Raw genomic sequence first — 18,073 nt, 5'->3', positions numbered from 1 at the left:
CTTCACTGCAGCGACTCACCGTCGGCTTGCGTCCAGGTTAGGCCCGAATCTTCTGTGTGGGGTCAATTTACAAAAAAATGGTCTCCATTTAGGGCCAGATGAGCCCTTAGAGACTTCCAGAGCATGTGGATGGGTCTAGAAGGGAGAAAGAACCCCGGTAAACAAGGGGATTGAGGGGGATTTAAAAATAGGCACAGGAGCTCCTTCAGATGCGACGGTCTCCCTCAGTGGCTGGACACGCCCCCAGACTCTCTGCTTTCAAATGGGAACATGTCGTACTTGTTACTGTGGCTCTGCTCCATGTGTCTTTAAATTCTTAGTGGGGTTTTTCCTAAAATTGTCAGCCGTTGGACTCACTGCATACCCTATAACTGTATAGCAGACCCTCTCCTTTCTAATGGGAACATGTCGCACTTGTTACTGTGGCCCTGCTTTATGTGTTTTTAAATTCTTAGTGGGGTTTTTCCTAAAATTGTCAGCCGTTGGACTCACTGTATACCCTATAACTGTATAGCAGACTCTCTCCTTTCTAATGGGAACATGTCGTACTTGTTACTGTGGCCCTGCTCCATGTGTCTTTAAATTCTTAGTGGGGCTCTTTCTAAAATTGTCAGCCGTTGGACTCACAGTATGCCCTATAACTGTATAGCAGACTGTCTCCTTTCTAATGGGAACATGTCGCACTTGTTACTGTGGCCATGCTCCATGTGTCTTTAAATTCTTAGTGGGGCTCTTCCTAAAATTGTCAGCCGTTGGACTCACTGCATACCCTATAACTGTATAGCAGGCCCTCTCCTTTCTAATGGGAACATGTCGTACCTTGTTAATGTGGCCCTGCTCCATGTGTCTTTAAATTCTTAGTGGGGTTTTTCCTAAAATTGACAGCCGTTGGACTTACTGCATACCCTATAACTGTATAACAGACTCTCTCCTTTCTAATGGGAACATGTCAGTACTTGTTACTGTGGCCCTGCTCCATGTGTCTTTAAATTCTTAGTGGGGTTTTTCCTAAAATTGTCAGCCATTGGACTCACTGCATACCCTATAACTGTATAGCAGACTCTCTCCTTTCTAAAGGGAACATGTCATACTTTTTACTGTGGCCCTGCTCCATGTGTCTTTAAATTCTTAGTGTGGTTTTTCCTAATATTGTCAGCCGTTTGACTCACTGCATACCCTATAACTGTATAGCAGACTCTCTCCTTTCTAATGGCAACATGTCGTACTTGTTACTATGGCCCTGCTCTATATGTCTTTAAAATCTTAGTGGGGTTTTTCCTAAAATTGTCAGCCGTTGGACTCACTGCATACCCAATAACTGTATAGCAGACCCTCTCCTTTCTAATGGGAACATGTTGTACCGCTTACTGTGGCCCTGCTCTATGTGTCTTTAAATTCTTAGTGGGGTTTTTCCTAAAATTGTCAGCCGTTGGACTCACTGCATACCCTATAACTGTGTAGCAGACCCTCTCCTTTCTAATAGGAACATGTCGTACCTTGTTACTGTGGACCTGCTCCATGTGTCTTTACATTCTTAGTGGTGTTTTTACTAAAATTGGTCAGCCATTGGACTCACTGCACACGCTATAACTGTATAGCAGACCCTCTCCTTTCTAATGGGAACATGTCGCACTTGTTACTGTGGCCCTGCTCCTTGTGTATTTAAATTCTTAGTGGTGCTTTTACTAAAATTGGTCAGCCGTTGGACTCACTGCATACCCTATAACTGTATAGCAGACCCTCTCTTTTCTAAAGGAAACATGTCGTACCGCTTACTGTGGCCCTGCTCTATGTGTCTTTAAATTCTTAGTGGGGTTTTTACTAAAATTGTCAGCCGTTGGACTCACTGTATACCCTATAACTGTATAGCAGACTCTCTCCTTTCTAATGGGAACATGTCGTATCTTGTTACTATGGCCCTGCTCTATATGTCTTTAAAATCTTAGTGGGGTTTTTCCTAAAATTGTCAGCCGTTGGACTCACTGCATACCCTATAACTGTGTAGCAGACCCTCTCCTTTCTAATAGGAACATGTAGTACCTTGTTACTGTGGCCTTGCTCCATGTGTCTTTACATTCTTAGTGGGGTTTTACTAAAATTGGTCAGCCGTTGGACTCACTGCATACGCTATAACTGTATAGCAGACCCTCTCCTTTCTAATGTGAACATGACGCACTTGTTACTGTGGCCCTGCTCCTTGTGTATTTAATTTCTTAGTGGTGCTTTTACTAAAATTGGTCAGCCGTTGGACGCACTGCATACCCTATAACTGTATAGCAGACCCTCTCCTTTCTAATGGGAACATGTCGTACCGCTTACTGTGGCCCTGCTCTATGTGTCTTTAAATTCTTAGTGGGGTTTTTACTAAAATTGTCAGCCGTTGGACTCACTGTATACCCTATAACTGTATAGCAGACTCTCTCCTTTCTAATGGGAACATGTCGTACTTGTTACTGTGGCCCTGCTCTATGTGTCTTTAAATTCTTAGTGGGGTTTTTCCTAAAATTGTCAGCCGTCGGACTCACTGCATACCCTATAACTGTGTAGCAGACCCTCTCCTTTCTAATAGGAACATGTCATACCTTGTTACTGTGGCCCTGCTCCATGTGTCTTTACATTCTTAGTGGTGTTTTTACTAAAATTGGTCAGCCGTTGGACTCACTGCACACGCTATAACTGTAAAGCAGACCCTCTCCTTTCTAATGGGAACATGTCGCACTTGTTACTGTGGCCCTGCTCCTTGTGTATTTAAATTCTTAGTGGTGCTTTTACTAAAATTGGTCAGCCATTGGACTCACTGCATACCCTATAACTGTATAGCAGACCCTCTCCTTTCTAATGGGAACATGTCGTACCGCTTACTGTGGCCCTGCTCTATGTGTCTTTAAATTCTTAGTGGGGTTTTTACTAAAATTGTCAGCCATTGGACTCACTGTATACCCTATAACTGTATAGCAGACTCTCTCCTTTCTAATGGGAACATGTCGTATCTTGTTACTGTTTCCCTGCTCTATGTGTCTTTAAATTCTTAGTGGGGTTTTTCCTAAAATTGTCAGCCGTTGGACTCACTGCATACCTGTTAGAACTCTCCTGTTAGGTTTTTTCTATTTTGCTGGTCACATGACCTTTTTGCCTATTTAATCCTGCTCCGCCCTTCTGGCCATGCTGGACTTCATTGTAATTTCTACTCTTAAGCTAGCCAGGTGCTTTGTAACCTTTCTCAATCAGTTTAGCTAGGTCTTTTGACCTTCATGTTCTATGTTGTGTGTTTGTCTTTTTCTGCTACAATTTCTGATAGGAGGTGTCCATCTTTCTCCCAGTCCCTAGTTCTTGTAGGGATCCCTCCCTCACATCTATAGGTCTTCGTTCAGACTAGCTGAGGACTTTAGCGTGTCTGATCGCAGGATCAGTTTCCCTGTTACATCGTAGGGATCTAGCTTAGTTCGATTGTAGGGACAGATCTCCTGTCTTTCCTTAGTGCTTGTAGCCTATCCTAACAATAACCTATAACTGTATAGCAGACTCTCTCCTTTCTAATGGGAACATGTCATACTTGTTACTGTGGCCCTGCTCTATGTGTCTTTAAATTCTTAGTGGGGTTTTTCCTAAAATTGTCAGCCGTTGGACTCACTGCATACCCTATAACTGTGTATCAGACCCTCTCCTTTCTAATAGGAACATGTCATACCTTGTTACTGTAGCCCTGCTCCATGAGTCTTTAAATTCTTAGTGGTGTTTTTACTAAAATTGGTCAGCCGTTGGACTCACTGCATACCCTATAACTGTATAGAAAACCCTCTCCTTTCTAATGGGAACATGTCGTACTTGTTACTGTGGCCCTGCTCCGTGTGTCTTTAAATTCTCAGTGATGTTTTTCCTAAAATTGGTCAGCCGTTGGACTCACTGCATGCCCTATAACTGTGTAGCAGACCCTTTCCTTTCTAATAGGAACATGTCGTACTTGTTACTGTGGCCCTGCTGTATGTGTCTTTAAATTCTTAGTGGGGTTTTTCCTAAAATTGTCAGCCGTTGGACTCACTGCATGCCCTATAACTGTATAGCAGACCCTCTCCTTTCTAATGGGAACATGTTGTACCTTGTTACTGTGGTCCTGCTCCATGTGTCTTAAAATTTTTAGTGGTGTTTTTACTAAAATTGTCAGCCGTTGGACTCACTGCATATACTATAACTGTATAGCAGACCCTCTCCTTTCTAATGGGAACATGTGGTACTTGTTACTGTGGCCCTGCTCCATGTGACTTTAAATTCTTAGTGGGGTTTTTCCTAAAATTGTCAGCCGTTGGACTCACTGCATACCCTATAACTGTATAGCAGACTCTCTCCTTTCTAATGGGAACATGTCGTACTTGTTACTGTGGCCATGCTCTATGTGTCTTTAAATTCTTAGTGGGGCTTTTCCTAAAATTGTCAGCTGTTGGACTCACAGTATACCCTATAACTGTATAGCAGACCCTCTCCTTTCTAATAGGACATGTTGTACCTTGTTACTGTGGTCTTGCTCCATGTGTCTTTAAATTTTAAGTGGTGTTTTTACTAAAATTGTCAGCCGTTGGACTCACTGCATATCCTATAACTGTATAGCAGACCCTATCCTTTCTAATGGGAACATGTCGTACTTGTTACTGTGGCCATGCTCCATGTGTCTTTAAATTCTTAGTAGGGTTTTTCCTAAAATAGTCAGCCGTTGGACTCACTGCATACCCTATAATTGTATAGCAGACTCTCTCCTTTCTAATGGGAACATGTCGTACTTGTTAATGTGGCCCTGCTCCATGTGCCTTTAAGTTCTTAGTGGGGTTTTTCCTAAAATTGTCAGCCATTGGACTCACTGCATACCCTATAACTGTATAGCAGACTCTCTCCTTTCTAACGGGAACATGTCGTACTTGTTACTGTGGCCCTGCTCTATGTGTCTTTAAATTCTTAGTGGAGTTTTTCCTAAAATTGTCAGCCGTTGGACTCACTGCATACCCTATAACTGCATAGCAGACTCTCTCATTTCTATTGGGAACATGTCGTACCTTGTACTGTGGCCCTGCTCTGTGTGTCTTTAAATTGTTAGTGGGGTTTTTCCTAAAATTGTCAGCCGTTAGACTCACTGCATACCCTATAACTGTATAGCAGACCCTCTCCTTTCTAATGGGAACATGTCGTACCTTATTACTGTGGCCCTGCTCTATGTGTCTTTAAATTCTTAGGAGGGTTTTTCCCAAATTTTGAGAGCCCTTGCAGTCACAGCATGGGCATTACCACTTATAGGAAACCCTCTCCTTTATAATGGGAACATTTTTTTTACTGAGACCCTCCTCTATGTCTCTTCAAAGGGGTATTGGGTTGCGTCCAAATTTTTGGCAGACCTTGCAGTCACTGGATATGCAATAACAGTATAGGAGACCCACTTGTTATTAATGGGAACAACAAAGTATAGCCGGCTTATGGCTCTCTAACAATAGCTAGGGCCAACTGCTGGCCTTTTAAGAATAGTAAGGGCCATCTGATGTCCCTATAAAAATAGGCTTTATGACTTTCAGAGTCCCTCCATCATAAATAAAACAGGAAGTGTCTGATGATGTGTCACACACCACATTGCTAGATAAAGTTGTAAAATGTTAAAATGACATTTCCCGGTGAATGCATTTGTCTTAAAAAAAAAACTTAAAAAAAACCAAAACAATAGGATCTTTCTTTAGTATAAAAAACAGTGTCACCAATTTAACAACAATGTAATCACATTGTTCAGCTCAAGCACCTCCTTCTCCATCTCCGAAATGAACACATCAGTCACAAGGTGACAGCACTGCCTTGGCCAAACGGCAACTGGCTGTGCTGAAGATAACATGCTTAGTGCTTAATTGTCAAACCGCCCAGAGCTGCAGAGTTGTTGAAAGCTGTAACACAGCAGCCTGATCTGTGGCTCTCACCGCTGAACATACAGCCAGACATGGTCGTGTGTGACAATGGGCGGAACCTGGTGACGGAGAAATTACAGCCGGGGTAGATACGGTTTCCCTCTATGCCAGTCCTTTCACCGAGCTAAAGAATATGGCTGTGGTGAAATACAACTCCCACTGAGAAGCTGTTTCAGATTGAAAAACATTGTGCCCACCAGAAGATTTGATTCTGAGGGCTAACCTTTCTCCCCTGCTCAAGAGCTCCATAGCAGCTGCAAAGTTAGCTCTATCATGAACTTTCCTGAGGCAGAGGCCAAGGCTCACCAGAGGATTCTCTGGTGGGACCGTCCAACCATGCCGAGAAGCAGTCCTGGCTAAGAAAAGTGTGTGGAAAGGTTCCTGGACATGCTATGGCTGCTTTTTTACAGAGGTGGAAACCCATGCAAACACGGGGAGAACAAACAAATTCCTTGCAGATGTTGTCCTTTCTGGGATTTGAACCCAGGCTCCCAGCACTGCAAGTCTTCAGTACTAACCACTGATCCGATGTGCTGCCGTTCACCCTCTAATATTTAACAGGCAGGAGAAACTTGCACCTGCTGCCACTCTATCTTCAGCTCCTTTATGAGAAAATGTATTTGGGCAGCCACTCAGTCTACCAAATAAAATTCCTGAGAAGGAAATTGGGGATGGCTTCGCTACTGGTTCTGGGGGCAGTGCTAATACCATGGCGTCGTACCATAGTTTTCTGGAAATATTCCAGGCTGGTAGGAGGCAAGCAAATTCCCCCAGAAAAGTACCAGCAGTAATGTTCAGGGACCCGTGCATGTAGAAGACGGAGACAACACCGGGAGAAATAGTGACGGCTGGGGACCGAGTATGGACACGAGGCATGTGGTTGTGAAAAGCTTCCACCTCCATGGGCCTAAAAAGCCACATTTCAAGTGCAAGCGGCTTTACAGGACTTCCTGGGAGAAATGACATGCAGGCTAGATAAGGTTTCTCTCTATGCCAGTCCTTTCACCGAGCTAAATACAACTGTCAGCAAAAAAAGTTGTGGACTGGCTCCGTACCATCTCTGGCCACATTCACCTGTCCACGTGTTTGTGGTTAGGTGGTCCTTCCCAGTAAGTGCTGCATACTTGCACTTGCATTCCAAGTAACAGAAAACTAAGCAGATGGTGGCCTCGATCATCATCATGGCCTCACCTCGGCACTATGAACTCTCCTGAAGGAGAAGCCAGGGCCCGCCGGAGGAGTCTCCGTTTCTCTGGTGGGCCCGTTTAACCCTGCCGAAAAGCAGCCCTGGCTAAGAAAAGTGTGGGGGAAGGTTCCCGGACACTCTATAGCTGCTTTTTTAATGTGGATCGGCCATGCTTATGCATGTTATTTCTCAAACCGCATTACAGATCAAGCCATTGTCCAACTCTGTATTCAAGAAAATAAATGCGCAAAGAAAAATGTGTGTGTGTGTGTGTCAAAGCACCACCGACAAGGGCGAATTGATGTTGGACGGGCTGCCATTGCTTCTGCAACAAGCTTCATTACAGGACTTCCTGTGAGAAATGACATGCAGGCTAGATAGGGTTTCCCTCTATGCCAGTCCTTTCACCGAGCTAAAGACAACTGTCAGCAAAAAAAAGTTGTGGACTGGCTCCGTACCGTCCCTGGCCACATTCACCTGTCCACGTGTTTGTGGTTAGGTGGTCCTTCCCAGTAAGTGCACTGAGGAGGGCACGGGTAATGTTGTGGGACCCGTGTTTGTGGAAGGCGGAGTCGATACCGGGAAAAATAGTGGCGGCTGGGGACCGAGTATGGACACCCGGCCGCCACCGGCATGAGGTTGTGAAAAGTTTCCACCTCCACGAGCTTAAAAGGCCACATTTCAAGTGCAAGCAGCTGTCAAAAATTTGGCAGCATAGTATTGCAGCCTGTGGGTCGGTGGCTGGCTGCCTGTTTACTTGTGCTTGTATTCCAAGGAATGGGGTAGGGACAACTGAACGCTGCAGTGGGACAAGGACGTGGATGGTGATTGTTGCAAGTCTGCAACGACAGGTGCATGGCGGGAGGCATCTTTGCATGCGCCAAGGATCACTTATGATAGGCACACTTTTAGGCAGTGACCTGGAAGTCAGAGATGCTTCCAGAGGTCTTCCCCATGCTGTTCCCATGTCTTTTCAGCACTGTATGCTTGTGTCTGATGATGTGTCACACGGCCAGAAAAGGTTGTAAAATGTTAAAATTACATTTCCTGGTGAATGCATTTGTCTTGGTTGAAAACAATGCAAAAGTGCAAAAACACATCAAAAACGCAACGTGTGAACATAGCCCAAGGTGTGGAGGAGTATTTTTGGTTTTGGTTATTTATTTTGCCTTCTATACAAGTCATTACCCTGGAAAGTATGTTCCTTGACATATTTACCAGGAAAATCCATTTTGGTTTCGTTTTTGTATGTTTTATTGTGAGTCTGTAAAAGTGGCGTAATACTCTGACAACGTTGTTAACAGCAGTGACCTGGGAGTCAGAAATGCTTCCAGGGGTCTTCCCCATGCTGTTCCCATGTCATTTGAGCACTGTTCCCATCGATTTGGGCAATTTTTAGGCCCTCTGCAGACCGCCAGGGGGAGCCGCCAGAAAAATGCTTGAGTTTCCCATGGACTGACATTCGGCTCGTTGCTCGGGTCGAGCACCCGAGTATTCCAATTTGCTCTACCCAAGCAACAAGTACCCGAGCATTTTAGTGCTCGCTCATCACTAAAAACTATACCTCTCGAAATATTCTACTTTTAGTGATCGATTTTGAGATTGCCGCCAATAGAGGACCCACAACTAATCAATAACAGGAGAGAAGCTGTACAATTTCTTGAAAAAAATATTGATGTCAGAATTGGGAGTCGAACCCACGCCTCCAGAAGAGACTGCGAAGTGAATGCAGCGCCTTAGACAGCTCAGCTATCCTGACTTCCGCTGGTTTTAGTAAATTAACTCTTTCTAAGCTAAGTAGCAGAAAGATGAGCATTACTTGTGATGAAAGGAAATATACCATGATTTCTTTTATTTTAATATTGATTGTTAATTCCTTAGTGACGGAGCCAATTTTGAGCTTAGCGACCAAAGCCACATTTTTTAAAACTGACACGTGTCACTTTATGTGGTAACAACTCTGGAATGCTTAACATATCCCCGTGATTCTGAAAGTGTTTTTTCGTGACACATTGTACTTTTTATTAACAGCAAATTGAGGTCAATATGTTTTTAGTTTTTCTTGTGAAAGTATCTAAAGTTTGCTGAAAATTTTTAAATGTTACCAATTTTTTTACTTTGACTGCTTATATCCTAAAACCAACTAGTCAGACAACCAAACAAGTTAATAAATAACATTTCCTATTTGTCTACTTTATGTCAGCATCATTTCCCAAACCTCCTTTTATTTCATTAGGATGTTAGAAAGGTTAAAATTTAGCAGCAAGATTTAATTTTCTTTTTAAGAAAATTTAAGAAAATTTCCAAGTTCTATTTTTTACAGACCTAGTCAGTTTTGAAGTGACTTTGAGGGGCCTATATTTTGGAAAAACACCACTGGATTCACCCTAAGAACTTGTTCACCCAATACATTCCCAAACAAAAATGACACCGCAGTAAAACTGATGTGCTTTTACAATATTTTTTACGTTTACAGCAAAAAATGCATTGGAAACGCATCATGTGAACACAGTCTTGAACTTTATTTTTATGCCATTCAAATTAGTAAAGAAATTAAAAAATATTTTTTTCTTTGCTGCAATACATATTCCTTATAACACAAAATACTAATAAAAAAACTCCAACAAAACTAGACATGTACGTATCAGTAAAAAATTAAAATAGGCATTTTAGCCTTTCATTAGAAAGAGTCATATACATTTCTGGATTTTTTATTAGTTTAGTTTTGATTTGGAAATAACAATTAGTAATGAAATGTTGCAGTTGTCATATTGTCCACTTTGTAAACCATGATTGCCATTTTTAAAATTATGATATTAAGTGTCTTTATGATCTGTGAATTGTGGAGTCCTGGAAAAAATAAACGCAGAGGAAAATGTAAAAGCTTTCTTTAAAAAACACCTCTCCATATGCCAAAACCCAGGATCGAACCAGGGACCTTTAGATCTTCAGTCTAACGCTCTCCCAAATGAGCTATTTCGGCTGGTGATAAGCTGTAAACTTCGATAATGTAAACTGAGGTTTAAAAAAGTTTCAATAAAAGAAAATTATATTGTTATATCACCGGCAGTTCTAAAAATTAATTTTCCTAGTGGAAATATAGAAAGTTCTATCAGCATATTGACAGTAATACAAGACTGGAGAAGTCAGGGTAGAAATAACCACAATATGTTATAAGACCTTTTTATTGTATTTAGAACAGACAAAATACTGCACTTTACTGTACAGAGAAACGCCTTCACGAGGACCCGTCCCAAGGTCAGAACTGAACAGTTTTTGCCCCTATTTTATTCCCATTGTTCGCCTGAGTTTACCACTTTTTGCTCTTTGAAATTCCCCATCCTGTTCCTGAGATATGGGCATTTTTATTTAGCGATAATTTTTTAATGTCTTTTGCCAAGGGGGCGTTGCTCGCAGGGTAAAAATGCATAGCAGCCTAAAGACACGCCCACAGAGAATCCTGTGAGCCACACCCCTTTGGCAAAGAACAGAAAATTTTTCACTAACATAAAGATCCCAGATCACTGGAATTGTATGACAGGTTCAAAAAAAAGGAATAATGAGGGGAGCAGCGGGAATAAAACAAGGGGCGAAAACTGGAAACCTTTGACCCGGTGATAGGTCATCTTTAATGGTTTTAAAAACAGCCATAAATCACAACTGTTAAATGATACACTGCACATGTACATGCTTTCTGGAAACAGGATGATCATCTAAGCTGGAGCACATGATTTTTACATCATTTAGACGCCAATGTCCTCTCTCCCACAGAAGAATCCATTAGGGCACAATTCAGGATGGGGCTGGAACTTGGCCTGCTGCTAATTTTAAAATGAATCTGTCACCAGGTATTTTCTGTTATCTGAAAGCAGCATAATGTAGGGACAGAGATCATGATTCTGCAACGTTTCACTTGCTGGGCTGCTTGCTGTAGTTTTGATAAAATCCCTGTTTTATCTACTGCAGATATAGCAGTTCTCTAATGCAGAGCTCTGTATAACCCCACCCACACCACTGATTGGCTGCTTTCTGTGTACACTGCATAGGCAGAAAGATGCCAGTCAGTGGTTTGGGTCTGGTTATGCGAAGCAGGAGAACTACATGTCATATAGTGATAATCTCCTGCTGATAAAACACTGATGTTATTGAAATTGCAACAATCTGCACAGTAAGTGATACATTACTGGAATCAGGGGCTCTTACACTACATCATTGTAGATGCTCTTACGAGCATGGTCATCATTATTGTTGCTTTAACTGCTTCCCGACCGCCCACTGTATATAAACGTTGGCGCTGCCTGGGCTCTGTGCAGCGCCGATGTTTAAAAATGGTGGGTGGTCCCGCAGCGCTCAGGACCCCCTAGGTCCTGAAAACACTGCGGGTGCAGTGCAGAACGATAGCTCTGACAGGGAACATCATCAGGACCTGATTGGATCAGGTCCCAATGATGTTAACCCTTTGCTATCTTCTATATGCCGCGATCTATAGTGATCGCGGCATATAGAAGATAGTGAGAGGAGAGGGGATCGTCTACTTACCTCTCTGACGACCCCTGATACCTTCCAGGACCTGCCGTTGTTATGGCAGCTGGAGGTCACATGACCGCCTCCAGATCTGCCATATATGGTGTCCTGCTAGGCTCAGCCTGCAAGCTGAGTCCAGCAGGAGACACAGTGTGAAACTGTCAGCAGTGGTCTCATACAGTGTAATATATGTCTATTACATTACATGAGATCAGTGATCAGAAAAATAAAAATTAATGTCCCATAGAGGGACTAAGTAAAAATGTAAAAAAAAGGTCAAAAAGTGTTTTCAAACTGTTAAAAAAAATCACAAAATAAATAAAAATAAATAAATAAAATATTAAACCGATAAATCCGTATATTTATGCAAAAACAAAAAAAAGTACCCATATTTGGTATCGCCGCGTTCGAAACAACCTGATCTATAAAGCTGTCACATTAATTAACTCCTTCTGTGCACACCGTAATAAAAATAAAAAAAAAACGGAGCAAAAAACTATGCTTTTTCATCATATCGCCAAACAAAAAGTGGAAAAAAATGCGATCAAAAAGCAAAATGGAAATAAAAATGGTACCGCTGAAAACATCATCTTGTCCCACAAAGAAAAGCCACCATACAGCTCCATCAGCCGAAAAATAAAAAAGTTATAGCTCAGAATAAAGCGATGCAAAAAAATATTTTTTCTATAAAATTGTTTTATTGTGTAAAAGTGCCAAAACATAAAAAAATATACAGTAAGTGTAGTATCGGTGTAAACGTACTGACCCGAAGAATAATGCTGCCTTATCACTTTTACCACACGCAGAACGGCATAAAAAAAAAACAAAAAACAATTCCTGAATTGTTTTTGGTTTTTGTTAAGTTTACCTCACAAAAAATGAAATAGAAAGCGATCAAAAAATGTGACGTACCCAAAAATGGTACCAATAAAAATGTAAACTCGTCCCGCAAACAACAAGCTGTCACATGACTCTGTTGGCCGAAATATGGAAAAATTATAGCTCTCAAAATATGGCGATGCAAAAACTAGATTTTGCAAAAAAATAGCGTCTTTTAGTGTGTGACAGCTGTCAGTCATAAAAACCCGATATAAATCTGGTATCACTGTAATCACACCGACCCGAAGAATAAAGTAATCTCATCACTTATACCGCACAAGGAACGACGTAAAAAATAAATAAAACCAATTCTTCACCTGCTACTGATTTGTTTATTATATCTCCCAATGTGCTCACCACACATCTAGATAAGTTCCCCATTGGGTCCAGTTTCCAAAATGGTGTCACTTGTGGGGGTTTCCACTGTTTTGGCACATCAGGGGCTCCTCAAATGCAGCATGGCGTCCGCTAATTATTCCCTTCCAAACCCTGCCGTGCGCCCAAACAGTGGTTTGCCTCCACATATGGGGTATTGGCGTGTTCAGGAGAAATTGCACAACAAACTTCATGGTGCAATTTATCCTATTACCCTTATGATAATGCAAAATTAGGGGATGAAAAACATTTTTGTGGTAAAAATGTGAAAATTTTATTTTTACAGCTCAATATTATAAACTTCTGTGAAGCACCTTGAGGTTCAAGGTGCTCACCACACATCTAGATAAGTTCCCTAAGGTGTCTAGTTTCCAAAATAGTCTCACTTGTGGGGGGTTTCCACTGTTTAGGCACATCAGGAGCTCTCCAAACGCAACATGGCGTCTGCTAATTATTCAAACAAATTTTACATTCAAAAGTCTAATGGCGCTCCTTCCCTTCCGAACCCTGCCGTGCGCCCAAACAGTGGTTTTCCCTCACATATGGGGTATCAACGCGCTCATAAGAAATTGCACAAAAAAATTTGGGGTCCATTTTTTCCTGTTACCCCTGCAAAAATAAAAAAAATTGGGTCTAAAGTAACATTTTTGTGAAAAAAGTTAAATGTTAATTTTTTTCTTCCACATTCCAAAAATTCCTGTGAAGCACCTGAAGGGTTAATAAAGTTCTTGAATGTGGTTTTGAGCACCTTGAGGGGTGCAGTTTTTATAATGGTTCACTTTTGGGTATTTTCTGTCATAAAGACCCCTCAAAGTGACTTCAAATATGATGTGGTCCCTAAAAAAATGTTTTTGTAAATTTTGTTGGAAAAATGAGAAATTGCTGGTCAACTTTTAACCCTTATAGCTTCCTAACAAAAAAAACTTTTGGTTCCAAAATTGTGCTGATGTAAAGTAGACATGTGGGAAATGTTATTTATTAACTATTTTGTGTGACATATCTCTCTGATTTATGGGCATGAAAATTCAAAGTTTGAAAATTGCTAAATTTTCAAAATTTTTGCCAAATTTCTGATTTTTTTTTCAAATAAACGCAAGTGATATCAAAGAAATTTTACCACTATCATGAAGTACAATATGTCACAAAAAAACAGTCTCAGAATGAGGGGAATCCATTGAAGCGTTTCAGAGTAATTACTTCATAAAATGACAGTGGTCAGAATTGAAAAAATTGGCCCGGTCACGAAGGCAAAAACAGGCTCTGGTGCGAAGTGGTTAATTATTGTATAATCTTTAACTGTTGCTTATAACTGTTGTATATGAACCTCTGAATTGTAAAGTGCTCTGGAATATGTTGGCGTTATATAAAGAAAGAATATTATTATTACATCATGTTACTCTAAGATAAAAAAAAACTGCTGACTGATTCACTTTAAATTCTATAAAACCAACAAACAAGAAGCAGCCAGCTATGATACAGAATTCGCTGATGTCTTCATCCCTCAACAGATTTTTTTACAGTTTTGAAATCTGACACTCTGCCCAATCCCAGTATACCACTAGCAACCATTTCAGTGCGCCAAAAGCCAGTGATGGACAATACCTAATTGACCTATTACAGTATGTACAGGTGCTTCTCACAAAATTAGAATATCATCAAAAAGTTAATTTATTTCAGTTCTTTAATACAAAAAGTGAAACTCGTATATTATATAGAGTCATTGCAAACAGAGTGATCTATTTCAAGTGTTTATTTCTGTTAATGTTGATGATTATGGCTTACAGCCAATGAAAGCACAAAAGTCATTATCTCAGCAAATTAGAATAATTAACAAATAATACCAGCAAAGGCTTCCTAGGTGTTTTAAAAAAAGTCCCTTAGTCTATTTCAGTAGGCTCCACAATCATGGGGAAGATTGCTGACTTGACAGATGTCCAGAAGGCAGTCATTGACACACCCCACAAGGAGGGTAAGCCGCAAAAGGTTATTGCTAAAGAAGCTGGCTGTTCACAGAGGGCTGTATTCAAGCATATTAATGGAAAGTTGAGTGTAAGGAAAAAGTGTGGTAGAAAAAGGTGCACAAACAACCGGGATAACCGCAGCCTTGAAATGATTGTTTAGAAAAGGCCATTCAAAAATTTGGGGGAGATTCACAAGGAGTGGACTGCTGCTGTAGTCATTGCTTCAAGAGCCACCACACACAAACGTATCCAGGACATGGGCTACAGGTGCCACATTCCTTGTGTCAAGTCACTCATAACTAGAGATGAGCGTTGTTCTACTCGAACTGTTCGCCAATCTCAAATTCGAGCTGTTTTGGGCGGTGTTCGAGCCGGTCGGCGAACACGAACAATTTGATAAAAATTCGGCTGTTCGAGGTTATGTTCGATAACTGTTCGTGCACCAAAATCATAACTGGATTTTTTCTCAGTAATGATGAAAATTAATGTTAATACGCAGTTTGAGTGTACAGCGGGGCGGGGGGAGGGGCAGGGGATGGATCTCTGCAGGAACAATGAAGATCTCCATTTTTTTTTCTCTTTCCCGCATTTGCAGTGGGGAGGTGCAATCTGTCAGCCTATCAGCAGCGCACACACGGAGCGAAGTGCTTTTTTTCACACAAGCAAGGGCATGTGTGATTGGCAGTGTATGTCACATGTCCTTGTCCTATAAGACCAAGCCATTTTCCCCGTCGCCACCATTTTCTCACTGCTGCAGCTGCGTGTTAGACGGCACCGCTGTTGCTGTGTGCGCTATACCTTGTTAATTTCAAGCCAATTTTCGCACAAATATACAGATAGCTTGGGAGTAGGGAATAGTTGTGATTGCAGTCCTTTTAAGGACTAGGTTACAGCATTTCCTACGACTTTTATCAAGCAGGTCTGTGCTCTTAAATAGATAGATTGTGGGAGTAAAGACTAATTGTAATTGGAGTCCTTTTCAGGACTAGGTTACTTCAGTTCCTATCAGTTTTTGCCAGGCAGGTCTGTGCCAGTGCTGTGCAAGTTTTTTTCACAGCATTTGGCTGAATCTAGCAAAGCTAATCCTTTTTGGCCTATTGCAGAGTGTGTTAGTCAGTGGAGTAGCCTATCTGTGTTGCAAGATATACCACCTGTGTATAGAATACCAATTTTTTTACTGCACCTAGTGAAGTAAAATCTTTTGGGCATAGCATCATTCTATTAGTCCATCTATACTGACCTCCATCAGGTTGCAAACTGAATATAATTTTTTTCTGCATCTAGCTCTGAAAAAATATTTGGGCTTCTAGCAGTGTGTGGGACTTGGTCTATTAGTCCATCTATACTGACCTCCATCAGGTTGCAAATTAAAAATAATTTTTTTCTTCATTTAGCTCTGAAAAAATATTTGGGCTTCTAGCAGTGTGTGGGACTTGTTCTATTAGTCCTTCTATACTGACCTCCAGCAGGTTGCAAATTGAATATAATTTTTTTCTGCATCTAGCTCTGAAAAAATATTTGGGCTTCTAGCAGTGTGTGGGACTTGTTCTATTAGTCCTTCTATACTGACCTCCAGCAGGTTGCAAATTGAATATAATTTTTTTCTGCATCTAGCTCTGAAAAAATATTTGGGCTTCTAGCGGTGTGTGGGACTTGGTCTATTAGTCCATCTATACTGACCTCCATCAGGTTGCAAATTAAAAATATTTTTTTTCTGCATCTAGCTCTGAAAAAATATTTGGGCTTCTAGCAGTGTGTGGGACTTGGTCTATTAGTCCATCTATACTGACCTCCATCAGGTTGCAAATTGAATAAAAAAATTTTCTGCATCTAGCTCTGAAAAAATATTTGGGCTTCTAGCGGTGTGTGGGACTTGGTCTATTAGTCCATCTATACTGACCTCCATCAGGTTGCAAATTAAAAATAATTTTTTTCTGCATCTAGCTCTGAAAAAATATTTGGGCTTCTAGCGGTGTGTGGGACTTGGTCTATTAGTCCATCTATACTGACCTCCATCAGGTTGCAAATTAAAAATAATTTTTTTCTGCATCTAGCTCTGAAAAAATATTTGGGCTTCTAGCGGTGTGTGGGACTTGGTCTATTAGTCCATCTATACTGACCTCCATCAGGTTGCAAATTAAAAATAATTTTTTTCTTCATTTAGCTCTGAAAAAATATTTGGGCTTCTAGCAGTGTGTGGGACTTGTTCTATTAGTCCATCTATACTGACCTCCATCAGGTTGCAAATTAAAAATAATTTTTTTCTGCATCTAGCTCTGAAAAAATATTTGGGCTTCTAGCAGTGTGTGGGACTTGGTCTATTAGTCCTTCTATACTGACCTCCATCAGGTTGCAAATTGAATAAAAAAAATTTCTGCATCTAGCTCTGAAAAAATATTTGGGCTTCTAGCGGTGTGTGGGATTTGGTCTATTAGTCCATCTATACTGACCTCCATCAGGTTGCAAATTAAAAATATTTTTTTTCTGCATCTAGCTCTGAAAAAATATTTGGGCTTCTAGCGGTGTGTGGGACTTGGTCTATTAGTCCATCTATACTGACCTCCATCAGGTTGCAAATTAAAAATAATTTTTTTCTGCATCTAGCTCTGAAAAAATATTTGGGCTTCTAGCGGTGTGTGGGACTTGGTCTATTAGTCCATCTATACTGACCTCCATCAGGTTGCAAATTAAAAATAATTTTTTTCTGCATCTAGCTCTGAAAAAATATTTGGGCTTCTAGCGGTGTGTGGGACTTGGTCTATTAGTCCATCTATACTGACCTCCATCAGGTTGCAAATTAAAAATAATTTTTTTCTGCATCTAGCTCTGAAAAAATATTTGGGCTTCTAGCAGTGTGTGGGACTTGGTCTATTAGTCCATCTATACTGACCTCCATCAGGTTGCAAATTAAAAATAATTTTTTTCTTCATTTAGCTCTGAAAAAATATTTGGGCTTCTAGCAGTGTGTGGGACTTGTTCTATTAGTCCTTCTATACTGACCTCCAGCAGGTTGCAAATTGAATATAATTTTTTTCTGCATCTAGCTCTGAAAAAATATTTGGGCTTCTAGCGGTGTGTGGGACTTGGTCTATTAGTCCATCTATACTGACCTCCATCAGGTTGCAAATTAAAAATAATTTTTTTCTGCATCTAACCCAGCCAATAGTTTTGGCCTAATACCACAGTTTGGCCACTCAGCTCTGCTCGGTTACCATCCA

General features: G+C 40.9%; 1 non-coding gene across 1 annotated transcript; it reads right to left on the bottom strand.

Annotated features, from left to right (window-relative positions):
* Positions 1–10,026: 10,026 nt before the first annotated feature.
* Positions 10,027–10,099, bottom strand: TRNAF-GAA (transfer RNA phenylalanine (anticodon GAA)). Its single transcript has one exon. It is a non-coding gene; the product is annotated as a tRNA-Phe (tRNA).
* Between the last annotated feature and the right edge of the window lie 7,974 nt (positions 10,100–18,073).

This window comes from Phyllobates terribilis, unplaced genomic scaffold (genome assembly GCF_046119375.1).
Source record: "Phyllobates terribilis strain yellow unplaced genomic scaffold, ASM4611937v1 Scaffold_65__1_contigs__length_7625178, whole genome shotgun sequence".
NCBI classification, from domain to species: domain Eukaryota; kingdom Metazoa; phylum Chordata; class Amphibia; order Anura; family Dendrobatidae; genus Phyllobates; species Phyllobates terribilis.
This window is presented reverse-complemented; position numbering and strand designations above follow the sequence as displayed.